Consider the following 13,731-nt stretch of genomic DNA (forward strand, 5'->3'; position numbering starts at 1 on the left):
TTGAATTAATTCCTCAATTGCTCTAACCATACTCTTCCAGTAACCAAGAGTATTCCACTTGTTTGTTGCTTGTGGTGTGTTCTTGTATGACAGGTAGGAGAGGAGAGACATCAACTCCCCCATATACCGAACCAGAGAGGACCCTTCATAGACTTAGAAGGGAAGCAAGAAGGAAGAGGGTACTGGGAGAAGAAGAATCTGAAGGAGAATCGGAGGACAACTTTGAGGAAGCTCTAGATCTCAACATGGATAGAGAAGTTCACAACCATGAGAGGGATGATGGAAACAATGCCATTCCTGGGAGGAGGGTTCTTGGTTCATACATAAACCCAACCTCTGGGAATTGTGGCAGCAGCATCCAGAAACCACCCATTCAGGCCAACAATTTTGAACTCAAACCACAGCTAATATCATTGGTGGAGAATCATTGTTCATTTGGTGGGAGTGCTAATGAAGATCCAAACCAACATCTCACCAAATTCTTGAGAATTTGCGACACTGTGAAGTCCAATGGAGTCCAGGATGATGCCTATAAACTGCTCTTGTTTCCATTTTCACTTAGGGACAAGGCAGCTAAGTGGCTAGAATCATTCCCAAGGGACAGCTTAACAACCTGGGATGAGGTGGAGAGCAAGTTCCTGGCACATTTCTACCCACCACAAAGGGTCAATAGGCTTCGATCTGAGGTTCAAACTTTTAGACAAAAAGATGGTGAGACGCTCTACGAAGCATGGGAGAGGTTCAAAGAATTGACAAGGAAATGCCCACCTGACATGTTCCCTGATTGGGTGCAATTGCACATCTTCTATGATGGACTTTTTTATGAATCAAGGAAGGCTGTAGACCATTCATCAGGAGGCTCATTGAACAGGAAAAAGACTGTGGAAGAAGCCATTGAAGTGATTGAGACAGTGGCTGAGAATGAGTACTACTATGCTTCAGAAAGGCACAACACTAAAGGAGTCATGGAGCTAAACCATGTTGATGCAATCCTAGCCCAAAACAAGGTGTTTGCCAAGCAACTAGCAGAGCTTACCAGGAAGTTAGACACAAAGCAAGTGGCTGCAATACACACACAAGATCAAGAGGAAACAAGCATTGAAGGAGGTGATTGGGAAGAGGCCAATTATGTGGGAAACCAACAAAGGCAATCATATGATCCACACTCCAACACTTACAACCCAGGATGGAAAAACCACCCAAACTTTGGGTGGGAAAACCAGCAAATCCAACCACAAAACCACAAACCTTACAACCAAAACTCCAACCAAAGATCATACCAAGCCACACAAAACACTTACTCCCAACCACCATATCATGGCCAAAATAATCAATCTGCCCAACCTAATCCAAACCAACAATTTCAAGATCAATTAAACAGGATAGAAGGAAAGCTTGCAACCATGAGTCAAGACATAACCGAATTGAAAAGCTTTAAGGAAGATGTGAGATCGACCTTAAGGAGTCATGGTGAAAAACTCAAGTGGATAGAGTCTCGAGTGGGAGAGCTATCTCAACAAGCCCCCAAGTCAACTGCAGTGTTCCCTAGTGACACTGAAAAGAATCCTAAGGGGGAACAAAAGGGAGTGAGATGGGAAGAATGCAAGGCAATCACCATGTTGAAGGAAGTCTCAGAAGAAGAAGGAATCAGACCCTCAGAAAAGGAGACAGAAATCCTGAAAGATAGTGTGGAAGAAGCTAAGCAGGAAAATGGAATGGAGCAAGCCAAAGAATTGCAAAAGGAAGGCATGCTGGGAACATACCAACCAAAAGCACCATTTCCTCAGAGGTTAGGAGGAGGTGAAAAAGGGAAAACATATTCGAGGTTCTTAGAGACATTTAAGTCTCTCCACATCAATATTCCCTTTCTTGAGATTCTCCAGCAGATGCCTACACATATCAAGTATTTGAAGGAATTGCTAAGCAAGAAAAGGGTTCTGAAGGGAGGACAGACTGTAATAATGAACAAAGAATGCAGTGCACTCATCAAGAAGGATATGATCTCTAAGAAAATAGACCCAGGAAGTTTTCATATCCCCTGCATCATAGGGGAAACAAAAATTGACAGAGGATTCTGTGATCTAGGAGCTAGCATAAATGTGATGCCTCTGACTCTTATGAGGAGGCTACAACTGAATGAGGTGAGATCCACTGATGTAATCGTACAATTGGCTGACAAAACTCAAAAGCAAGCTGAAGGGGTAGTTGAGAATGTGTTGGTGAAAGTGGGAAATTATTTTATCCCCACAGACTTTGTCATTTTGGACATGGAGGAAAGCTACCTACACCCTATCATTTTGGGAAGGCCATTTCTAGCCACTGTTAGAGCGCTCATAGATGTAGAACAAGGAGAGCTAATTTTGAGAATACAAGATGAACAGCTCATTTTTCATGTTTTCAAACCTACATCTGAGCCTAAACCAGAACCTGAAAAGCCTAAGGACGATTATAGCAATCCATGTTTGGAGGAAAGCAATCCAACAGCTGAAACTCTAAAACAATCCTTTGAAGGCAAACAAGAAGTGCAGGAGCTAAAGCCACAAGAATCAATAGAAACAGATCAGCAGGGTCCTCCTACCATAAGGGTCAATGAAGAAATCTTCCAGAGAGAGGGAAGAATTGTAAAGAAGTTGCCAAGAGGGTGGAGAAACAAGAAAATTCCCACTGAAGGCTTCTCTCCAGGAGATAAAGTGATACTAAGTCATTATTTGCCAATTCCACCTGACCTCAAGCCCATTCCTTCCCAACTCCCTCAAGTGTTCACAATCAGGAAAGTTCTTTCAATGGAACATTTGGAAATCATGAAGGAATCAAATGGGGATGTTTACATAGTAAGAGGAGAGGACATCAAGCACTACAATCCACCCTAACAAGGGACAACCGTCAAGCTAGTGACGTTAAAGAAGCGCTTCATGGGAGGCAACCCATGTTTTAGTATCCTTACTCTTTATTGTTTTGCTCTGCATCTAATAAAGCATGGTTTCTTAGGCATGAATTGAATGTTTGGGAACAACTGTTGATAAAGTGCACTAAACATTGCATGTAGAATACAATTGGGCTCTAAGTTTGGTGTGCCTGAAGGCACACCCAAATCTTACTCACATTGTATTCAATCTTTCAAGGTGCACAACCAAATATTAAGTTTGGTGTTCCTTTTGAACACGGTTAATGAAAGGCAAGAAGTTCCTTTGGACTTCAATTCATGACAAGTATACCATTTGCATGTTTTAATACTTTTATTTCAATTACTTTAGGTAGTAAATTTGTTTAGGATCAAAGAGCCAAAGTGACTATGATTTATTAGAATTATGCACATTCATTAAGGACAACCAACATGGATTTCATGACAACAGGAGACATTACCAAACATTAAGTTTGGTGTCCATTAATAAATGTGCATACACACAAAGGTCACGGCTATAAGCTCATACAGACAATCATTGTTTTACAATTCAAAAAGAATGAAAAACATGTGCAAATACTATTCACATGGACCGAAAAATAATAGCACATTTGTTTGTTTGTGCAGGTACAAAAGGAAGGATAAGAATGGAGGAAGAAGACAAGAAGGGAGGCACGGTTCTTGGTCAAAAAGAAAGATCAAAAGTCTTTGAAGCTAGCACATGGGAAAAGGAAATTCTGCATAAGAAGATAGCTACATGTACAATCAATGCACCCAGAATACTTCCAAGAAAGTGAAAAGCTATTCGTCCTTCTCCCTAATTCATATATTACCATCAAGCAATGCCTCACAAATTCACCCTAGCCGTCCAATTTTCACTTACACACATTATAAAGAACCAATTGGGGGAACGAGTTCCACACCACCAAACCGTCTTCTTGCACATTTTCTTTCATCATAAGCATAGCCATCTCTTGCCGAAACAACCTCACCACACTTCTAACCACACTTTCTTACTTTACCTTGTCAACTTTAGCTTGTCACTTACCAACACTAAGGAACCAATGGCGGCCTCATCTAGCCACAAAAGAAGAAAGGATAAACAGCCAATGGAAGAGGAAAGGGAATTTGATGCATGGAAATACAAATCGGTTTTCCATGAGATTCAAGCTGAATGGATGAGACCAAAAAGGGTATTAGCTGAGGTTCCCTTTGACCTTGAATAGGATGAGTTCCCAGGTATTTGGGAGAAGATCAAAAAGAGGAAGTGGGAGCTTTTAACTAAGCCAATCACAAAAATCAATGTCAACCTTGTGAAGGAGTTCTATGCCAATGCAGTGAGGGAGGATACAACCATGGAACCCACATACAAAAGCTATGTGAGAGGGGTGGAAGTTGACTTCAGCCCCAAAGCAATCATGAAAACTCTTGGCCTGAAAAACATACGTTTCAGCCAAACAAGTTATGAGGAAAGGATGATAGGAGAACCTGACTATACGACTATTGCTGAAGACCTTTGTGCCATCAGAGCTGAATGGGTAAGAAAAACAAAAGGGGCTCCAAGAGTCTTGAGAAGGGGAGACCTAACACCTGAAGCTAAAGGGTGGTATGCAATAGTTAGGAGATCCATCCTTCCCACTGCAAACTCTTCAGAAATAGTCCCTAAAAGAGCCATCTTGCTACATTGCATTATGGTGGGAGGAGAGATCAAGGTTCATAAACTCATTGCTGAACAGATACAAGAGTTTAGTGAGAAAAGTGACCCTGACTCCTGGCTCCACTTCCCTAGTACCATCATTAGACTATGCATCGATGCCCAAGTACCACTTGAAGATGAAAGGCCTAATTGGCTATATCCTGGAATGGCCATAACTGCTCACAGAACGACTCTTGGCCCAGCTCCCCCAAGACATACAAAAAGAAGAAATGAAGAAGGGCAACAAGCAGAAGAGGAGCAAGAAGGAGAAGAAGGAGAAGAAGAGCAAGAAGAGCAAGGGATTCCAGAAAGAAGGCAACAAGTTCCCAGAGACCCCATGGACATGAGCAGAATGCAGGAAATCATGGAAGGATTATCTCAACAATACATGAGGTCTCAGGAGAGGCAAGAGGACTTCCACCTAAAGATGATGGACATGCAAAGAAATTTTGAATCAAGATTCCTGGATCTGCAAAGGGAACAAAATTTACAATTACAGGAATCCCTCAGCCACATTTGCCAACACCAAGATGCCAATATGTTGGCACTCAAGGAAGCCACCACTCTGCAGAATGCGAGATACTCAGTTCAAGCTGATTACAACATCAGCTCTCAAATCAAGCTGAACTACATAGGGGAACATCTACACAAGATGGACCCAGCATTCCCAGCTTTTGATGAGTATTTCAAAGGGAGGAAAGAAGGAGAAATAAACAAGGCAATGGTCCTTGAAAAAGGAGTGGAAGAAACAATGAAAAAGGCTGGATTCTGGAAAAAGCTCATGAGAAAAGACAAAGGAAGTACAAGTGGTCAAAAAGACGTAAGAAGCAAGAAGAAGCAGGATCCCAAGAATCAAGAAGAACCAAGCAATAAATGAGAGGTGGTCCCGTTCCTTAACAATCAAATGATAGTTGTGAATTGTCTTTATGAGCTTTGTTTCATTTTAAGTCATTTAAGTTTAAGTGAAGTTTTTAGTATGTTTGTCTGTTTATTGCTTTGAATAAAGTGAATGCCTAGATGTTTGATATAACTTCATCTTCTTAAACAAATGCTTGCCATGCTTGTTCTGCTTCCAAAAATAAAAGAAAAGTTTGAACAAAAGTAACTTGGCTAAATTAGTGACAGATCAAGTAGAATTATGTGGGGGTATGCATGCTTGATTGGTTAGTTAGCTCACTGGAAATTGAGTGTAGAATTATCATTTTTGTGTAGAAGTTAAATACTGTCTATGGATCTTGATGAATAAATGTCTTTGGCCATGAGAAAGAAAGAAAAAGAAGAAGAAAAAGCCCCTAAAAAAAAGGGGCAACCAAAAAAAAAAATTTGAGAAAATAAGCTAGGCACCAATGGTTTGAACTTCTGAGACATATGCCTGTGGTGTTTATGTACTAGGATCTGCTTGGATGAATAGGTTCTGTGGAGTGTTTCAACACTTGGTAACTTGGGTTAACTAACCCGGGATTATCGACCAAAAGTCCATTATCAAGAGCAACCTAAATACAAAACATTTAGTCACACAAAGAGGTGCTGGGCACCAATGTCTCAAGAAGAAATGTGAACTAAAATGCCTGTAGTGGATATGTGTAATGCACTGATAAGAAAAAGAAAAATGCCAAAGGCTTGTGCTATACATGACACTGAGCAAACAAGGAGCAAAGAGCTCTAAGAAAAAGAAAAACAAAGAAAGGAAAAAGTGCCAAGGACATAAGAATAACAAGAGGCCATCGCAGTGTTTGATGGATGCAATGAAAAAGTGATAATCCTACTTGATAAGTATGAAAAAGTGATGCTGCAACTTTCTGCATAAAACCCTTCTGATGAGCTTCAAATGTTTGCTAATATAGCCAATGTAATTGCCTTTTGTTTCATACTTTCTTCTCAAATAACTCAGGACTTGCTTAGGGACAAGCAAGTATTAAGTTTGGTGTTGTGATGCCAAGGCATCTTAGGCTAGTTTCACTAGCATTTTCTGTTAGTTCTAGTTGTTTTATGCATTTTCTTGAGCTTAAAGTAACCAAGAATGGTTAAATGAACAACAAAGCAATGAACCATCCAAAACATTATGATTTTGATGCAAATTCCATGAGTTTTTAGTTATATTACTTGAATGCTATGAATGGATGAATTCTCATGAAATTTTGCAAGACTTTGATGCAATTGTTTGGATGATTTCAGGGAAGAGAGGCTAGGCAAGGAAGAAACAAAATCAATGAAGGAAGCTTGAAATTCAAATGGGACGTTTAAGCTCCAGTTTAAGCCTAAACTGGAGCTTAAACGCCAAAATCATGAGAAGAGAGGAAATGCTGTAACTGGCGTTTAACCTCCAGTTTGACCTTAAACTGGAAGTTAAACGCCAGAATGAGAAAGGGCACTAAGAAGCATTCCACGTTTAACCTCCAGTTTGACCTCAAACTGGAGGTTAAACGCCAGAATGATGATTTGAACCAAGGGAGCATTCCACGTTTAACCTCTAGTTTAACCTTAAACTAGAGGTTAAACGTGTTCGACACTTTCTCCTCACCAAGAAGCATTTCCACGTTTAACCTCCAGTTTGACCTCAAACTTGAGGTTAAACGCCAGAAGTAAGAAAGGCACCAGGAGCATTTCCACGTTTAAGCTCCAGTTTAACCTTAAACTGGAGCTTAAACGTGTTATATGGAACAGCTTGACCATGCCTTCTTCAAACATAAATAACTTGAGCTACAAAACTCCAAATGAGGTGATTCAAAATGCATTGGAAAGAAGACATCTAGAGCTTTCCAAGCATATATGGCATGCATGGTGGATACTAAAAATTGAGGGAGAAAACAGCCCCGTAATGTGCATAGAAGAGCATAGTACCAACATGCAATCAGGCCAGCTGACCTCTTCACCTTCCATGGAGTATAACTCGAGTTGTAGAACTTCAAATGATGCTCTTCCAGTTGCATTGGAAAGTAGACATCCATATCTTTCCAACGAGGTATAATAGTCCATATTTGGCATCAAATTGGCAAGGTTGACAAGAGAACAAAGTGACGACTCAAGAAAGGGAAGTGTTTCCACGTTTAACCTCCAGTTTGACCTCAAACTGGAGGTTAAACGTGTTCGATGGCTTTTCTCCTCCAGGGTGTTTTCTTCATTTCCAAGTTTAACCTCCAGTTTAACCTCAAACTAGAGGTTAAACGTGGTCGACCCAAATTGCCTCCAGGGTGTGCTTTCTTCATTTCCATGTTTAACCTCCAGTTTAACCTCAAACTGGAGGTTAAACGTGCTCGACAATGAACACCCCTGGGTTGCCTTCTTCCAATTCCACGTTTAAGTTTTAGTTTGACCTTAAACTGAAACTTAAACTTAAACTTAAACACCACCATTTGAAAAGGTTTCTGGGCCAATTATATTGAAGTTTAAGTTAGCAATTGAGCACAAAGATTAACTTAAACTTATTATGGCATGAAACCCAATTGAATATCATGGTTTATGGGATTGGGCCTGAAGAATTGATGAGTCTGGAACTTCAAATTGTTGAGTCTGGTGTCATTACTTGTTTATCACTAAGTTTGCTCAATGAATGTTACAGAATTGGATCACAGCCTCATCAAGATTATGGACCATAAGCCTAAAGCAAAAGGAAATCAAGGAAAGGCCTCAAAGCCCAAGAAACACATGAGAAGCTCAATTTAGAAAGTGTATAAATAGGATAGAATTGAAGTTAGTTAGAATCTTTTTGACACTTTAGAACTTTTCATATTGTGTAATTGAATTCTGAGCTATGACTAACTAAACCCCTTTCATTGGGTTAGGGAGCTCTATTGTAGTTCAATGAATCAATAATAGTTTATTCTTCTTCTTCAATCTTTTCTCTTGAATTTTGTTAGAAAGCTTCTCGATCTAATTCCATTGGGTAGTTGTCTTGGGAAAGAAACTACCCATAATTGGAATCCTTCGGAACCTTGGGAAAGGAATGATGGATTCATGCTAGAGAAGCTTTCTCACAGTGAATTGGATTGGGGTTTGGATGGATATTGTGACATGTAATCCTACCAAATTGTGGTCCATGAAATTGTGTGGTATAATCAGTGATCGAGCTTCATATCTTCTTATGAACATTTAAACCAAGGGATTGGGAATTTGTTTGTTTTTAGAGAGAATTGGTGAGCCAAGGGATTGGGATCCAATCATATAAGATTGCCAAGCAAAATTCAATGAATGCATTGGTTGAGGAAGAGATGAAATGTTTTGATTCGGAGATCTCAATATCTCCTAACACCCAATGAATTCCCCATCTCTGATCTACATTTCCATTTACATTCTGCAATTTAATTTCATGCAATCACCCCCATCCCTTTTAATTTCAGCAATTTAACTTCTCGCACTTTAATTCTCGCAATTTAAAATTCAGTCATTTCAATTCCTTGTAATTTACATTTCCCGCCAATTTACTTTATGCAAATTCACACCCAATTCTTGATTCCGCTCAACTAATCAAACTTTTAATTCGAATTGCTCATTCAACCAATCCTTGTGGGATTCGACCTCACTCTATTGTGAGTTTTTACTTGACGATAACCGGTGCACTTGCCGGAAGGAATTTTGCCGTTTGTGCAATTTCCCTTAATCGTAGCTATACCCAGTTATAGCACATCATTAGCAACTCAAGGTTTTCTAAGTTACCATCCCATGCCAAGAGCACAAAAATCTACTCTAACATCCTACCAAACATTTTATCAAACACTTGGAAGGCATAAAAGGAAAGCAAGATAAAATGGCAAAAAATGTAAAATATACACTACCAATTACAAGGAAAGGAGAATAGCAAAGCAATTAAACAATAATAGAAATCAAACATAAATTGCATTAAAGGAAAATAAAAGGAACAAGAGTGTATAAACATAAAAGTAACAAAATAAGGAGATGACAACTAAAAATAAAAGAAACAAGATATAGTAACAAGAAATTGCAAAGAAAACAAGATGAGAACAAGAAATTAAACCTAAATCTAAGAAGAAATTAAACTAAGAACCCTAATTTCTAGAGAGAAGAGGGAGCTTCTCTCTCTAGAACTAACCTAAGGCATGCTTCCTAACTAAACTAATTGCTCTACCCTTGACCCATCTTGAATTCAGCCTCTAATAACTTCAGAAATGAGTTGGATCTGGGCATGGGTAGCTCAGAAATCGCCCCCAGCGAATTGCCTTTAATGAGGTCACGTGCTATTTGTCACGCCTACGGGTCGGTCATGCGTACACGTCATCTTGCAATTCTCCTTGTCACGCGTACACATCATTGACAAATGACCTTCTTACGCGTGCGCGTCGCTCACGCGTGCGCGTCACCTTGAAATCTCCACAAGCTCATTTTTTCATGATTTCTCCACTTGCATGCTTTTCTCTTCACTCTTTTGATCCATTCCTTGCCTCTTAAACCTGGAATCACTAACACACATGTCAAGGCATCAAGTAGAATCAAGGTGAATTAAATTTGGCTATTTTAAGATCTAAAAAGCATGTTTTCACTCTTAAGCACAAATCAAGGAGAATTACAAAATCATGCTATTTCATTTAATAAATGTGGGAAAAGTTGATAAAATCTTCTAAATTCAATACAAGATAAACCCTAAAAATGTGGTTTATCAACCTCCCCACACTTAAACCATAGCATGTCCTCATGCTAAACCAAGAAAGAGACAAAAGGTATCAACATTTATTCAATGCAAGCTATCTATATGTAATCTATCTACATGAATGCAACTACTTGGTAAAAAATAAATCAATCTCCAAGAGTACATATGTGAATACAAGGGATAAAGGTATTAACAACCAAATCAAATCCACAATTGAGTTGAGTTATCGAAAAGAATTTATAACTTTCAAGAAAAGAGATGATCATAGGTAGAAACATAGAATTGAGCAATCGAACGCTCACCGGATGTGTATCCGCTCTAGTCCCTCAAGTGTATAGGGTTGATTCACTCAATTCTCTCCTAATCATGCTTTCCAAAATTTGTTTTTCATCTAACAATCAACAATTATTTCGTGCATGCATACAATTATCATGAGAACTTATCCATGGGTTGTAATGGGTCTAAGTCATGGTAAGGATGCATATGGTCAAGTGAGCTTGAGATTTGAATATTTGATTAACTTAAACTTTCCACCTAAACTATATAACAACCTATACAATTCTAAACAAACCTAACTACCCATAATTCTCACTTTTTCACACACTCATGCATTCTCTTTTCAATTCACATACCATATGCATTGATTATTATTGAACTTCACTTTTTCACACACTCACTAGCCTAAGCTAATCAAAGATCCAAATAAAGGACATTTATTATTTTTTACTTTAGGGCTTGTAATATGCTAAATTAAAGAACAAAGTGGGTTAATCGTAGGCTCAAAGTTGGCTAACAATGGAAGAAAAAAGGTAAGGCTATTTGGGTAAGTGAGCTAATTGAAACAATGACCTCAATCATATAAATGCATGTATACATAGAATAATGGACATATGGAATCAAACAAATAAAAGATTACAATCATAGAAAGAGAATGATGCACACAAGAAGGAAAAATAGTGGTTATAAGATGTAACCACGCAATTAGGCTCAAAACTCGCAAGATTGTGTGTTCTTAGCTCAAAACATGTTCCACAATATATAATTCAAGCAAGTTCTATGAAAAGTTTTCACTCAAATCAATTGGGATGCCAATGCCCTATTAAGAAGGATTTTCTTAGAAAGTTTCATTATTTTGGCTAAGCTTATTATATATATATATATATATATATATATATATATATATATATATATATATATATATATATATGCAAACTAATAAAATGCAACCAAAAATCCTAAAAGTCTTAGCAATAAAATAAAATAAAATGTACAAGTGTTGAGATTAGAAATTTTGTCACAAAAAAAAAAAAACGACCGATCAGTCAGACGCCTTCCCCACACTCAGAAGGTTGCACCATCTTCGGTGCATTCAAAGATGAGTAAGGGGGTATGGTGACTTTCTGGATTGCCATCTTCAGCTGGTGGATTAACCGGTTGCTGCGTGTTCTTTCTTCCGCTTCCGTTTTTTCTCATGATGGTCCATCCTGACAATAAGGAACACAATATAATAAGACAAATAAATGCACAAGCAAGGAAGCATAGATTGTTGGAATGAGGTAAATCACTAGAATGAAGTGAGTGGATTGGTGTGACATGAATGAAACAAGTGTTTGAGTTCTAAGTTGTGCACGATTTAGAACACACACACTAGCATAAAAAAACGATGTCACAACTACAGAAAAGAAGCATGCACTTCACTCATTCTAGCGTGTTTGAAATACTTCAAAGAAAACTTGTAGGTTAAGACAAACAAACAAGAAATAAAGAAGCATAAAAGCATTCAAGCAGAAATCAAGCAATTGTGAATTGGATAATGAATGGACATTGATTGATGAGCAAGTAAACTTAGTGAACCAAAAGAAATATAGAGCTCACACATCAACCAATGACACATTTTGAAGTTTATTTGCATCATTTAAGTGACATAAGGGTAGAGGACATGGGAGCTATGGAACTTAGGAAAAAGAATATAGAAATGAAAATCAATCACATAGCAAGCATGGTCCACAAAACTTAGAAAGCTCAAAAATATGTCACTAGGTAAGTGTACGGTCCAATTTCATAATTCCAAAAGTTCAATGCATGAAATAGGTGATGTGAATAAGGATCAATCATACACAAGCATCACCTAACAAAAAAATGCATTGATTATACACAATTCGCCTCATCACAGATAATGAAATGCTTTAAATCACATGGTGGCCAAAACATGCAATTCAAAAGGCTTAGGGTACTTGAGGGCAATGTCATACACTTGGTATTCACAAATGTTAAGTATTAAGGACTCAAACTAAGTAACAATATATAACCTCAATAATGAATCCCAACAATGAATATCAAAATAGTTATGCTAAAATAGCATTCAGTTAATAATAAGCAGCAATAAACCATAAACAAAATTAAAATCTAACACTTATCATGAAAAATAGAAAATTAAATAGAAGTTAAACTAACTAAATAACTAACTACTTAACTAACTAAAAGAGATTGTGATAGATGGTGATTGGTAGTGTTGGATGATGGTTGCAGGAAGGAAAGAAAAGAAGAGAAGAGAGAAGAAGGCAAGAAATGGAAAGAAGAGAAGAAAAGAAATGAGTGAAACAGGGCAGGGGTGTCATGCGTACGCAACATGTCACGCGTACGCGTGATAAGGTGAAAGGGGTGCGACGCGTACGCGTGATGGTCACATCAGAAGGGGGGCGACGCGTAGGCGTGGGTGGATTTTGTGCTAGAGGCACAATTCCAGCCCAAAACGCGCGCACCTCTCTGGAATTCGTATAGGACCACGAAAAATTTGGATGTCACATGTACGCGTGGGTGAGGCGTACGCATGGATGGTCGAAAAACATGGGGTCACGCATACGAGTGGAATGGTGCTCTGTTTTTCAAAATTTTTCCAAGTTCTTGCACCAAATCAAGCATTCTGAACCTCCAAATAGCTACCAAAAACACCATAAAACCTTATTTAACACACTAGACTCCCAAATAAACTCAACAAACTAAACTAAACATGGAATTAAACCTATTTTACCAATATTTACAAAAAAGAAAAAATAAAAAGATGTTACCATGGTGGGGTGTTTCCCACCTAGCACTTTTATTTATTGTACTTAAGTTGGAGTTATAGGGAGCTCCTGTCATGGTGGCTTGTGCATGTATTCATCTTTGAACTTCCATCAATGCTTGTACTTTCAATAAGCTCCATTCTTCAAAATTAACACCACCAAGCCTTGATGGAGTTCCGCACAAGATAAGGGCTCCCAAAAATGATCCTCATGTATTCCGGGATCCAGAATCTTGTTTCTACACCTATCTTCATGTTGATCATCATTAACCCATCCGGGTGGCAAGCAAGACGAATTCTCAATGTAGTACCAAACTCTTCTTCTAGACCCATCCACTTGAGCACTAGTCCAATCCTTACATCTAATCCTGGATGTGTCAACCATAATAAGCCTTGATTTGCAATGCCAACCACTAAACATCCTTCTCTTACGCTTCATCCCACAAAGCGCCCTAAGTTGCCCATCT

General features: G+C 38.5%; 1 non-coding gene across 1 annotated transcript; it reads right to left on the reverse strand.

The window, feature by feature from the left end:
* Window positions 1–671: 671 nt before the first annotated feature.
* LOC112799459 (small nucleolar RNA R71) lies at window positions 672–775 on the reverse strand. The gene has a single exon (XR_003201040.1). It is a non-coding gene; the product is annotated as a small nucleolar RNA R71 (small nucleolar RNA).
* Between the last annotated feature and the right edge of the window lie 12,956 nt (window positions 776–13,731).

The sequence above is a fragment of the Arachis hypogaea genome, chromosome 4 (assembly GCF_003086295.3).
Source record: "Arachis hypogaea cultivar Tifrunner chromosome 4, arahy.Tifrunner.gnm2.J5K5, whole genome shotgun sequence".
Lineage (NCBI taxonomy): Eukaryota > Viridiplantae > Streptophyta > Magnoliopsida > Fabales > Fabaceae > Arachis > Arachis hypogaea.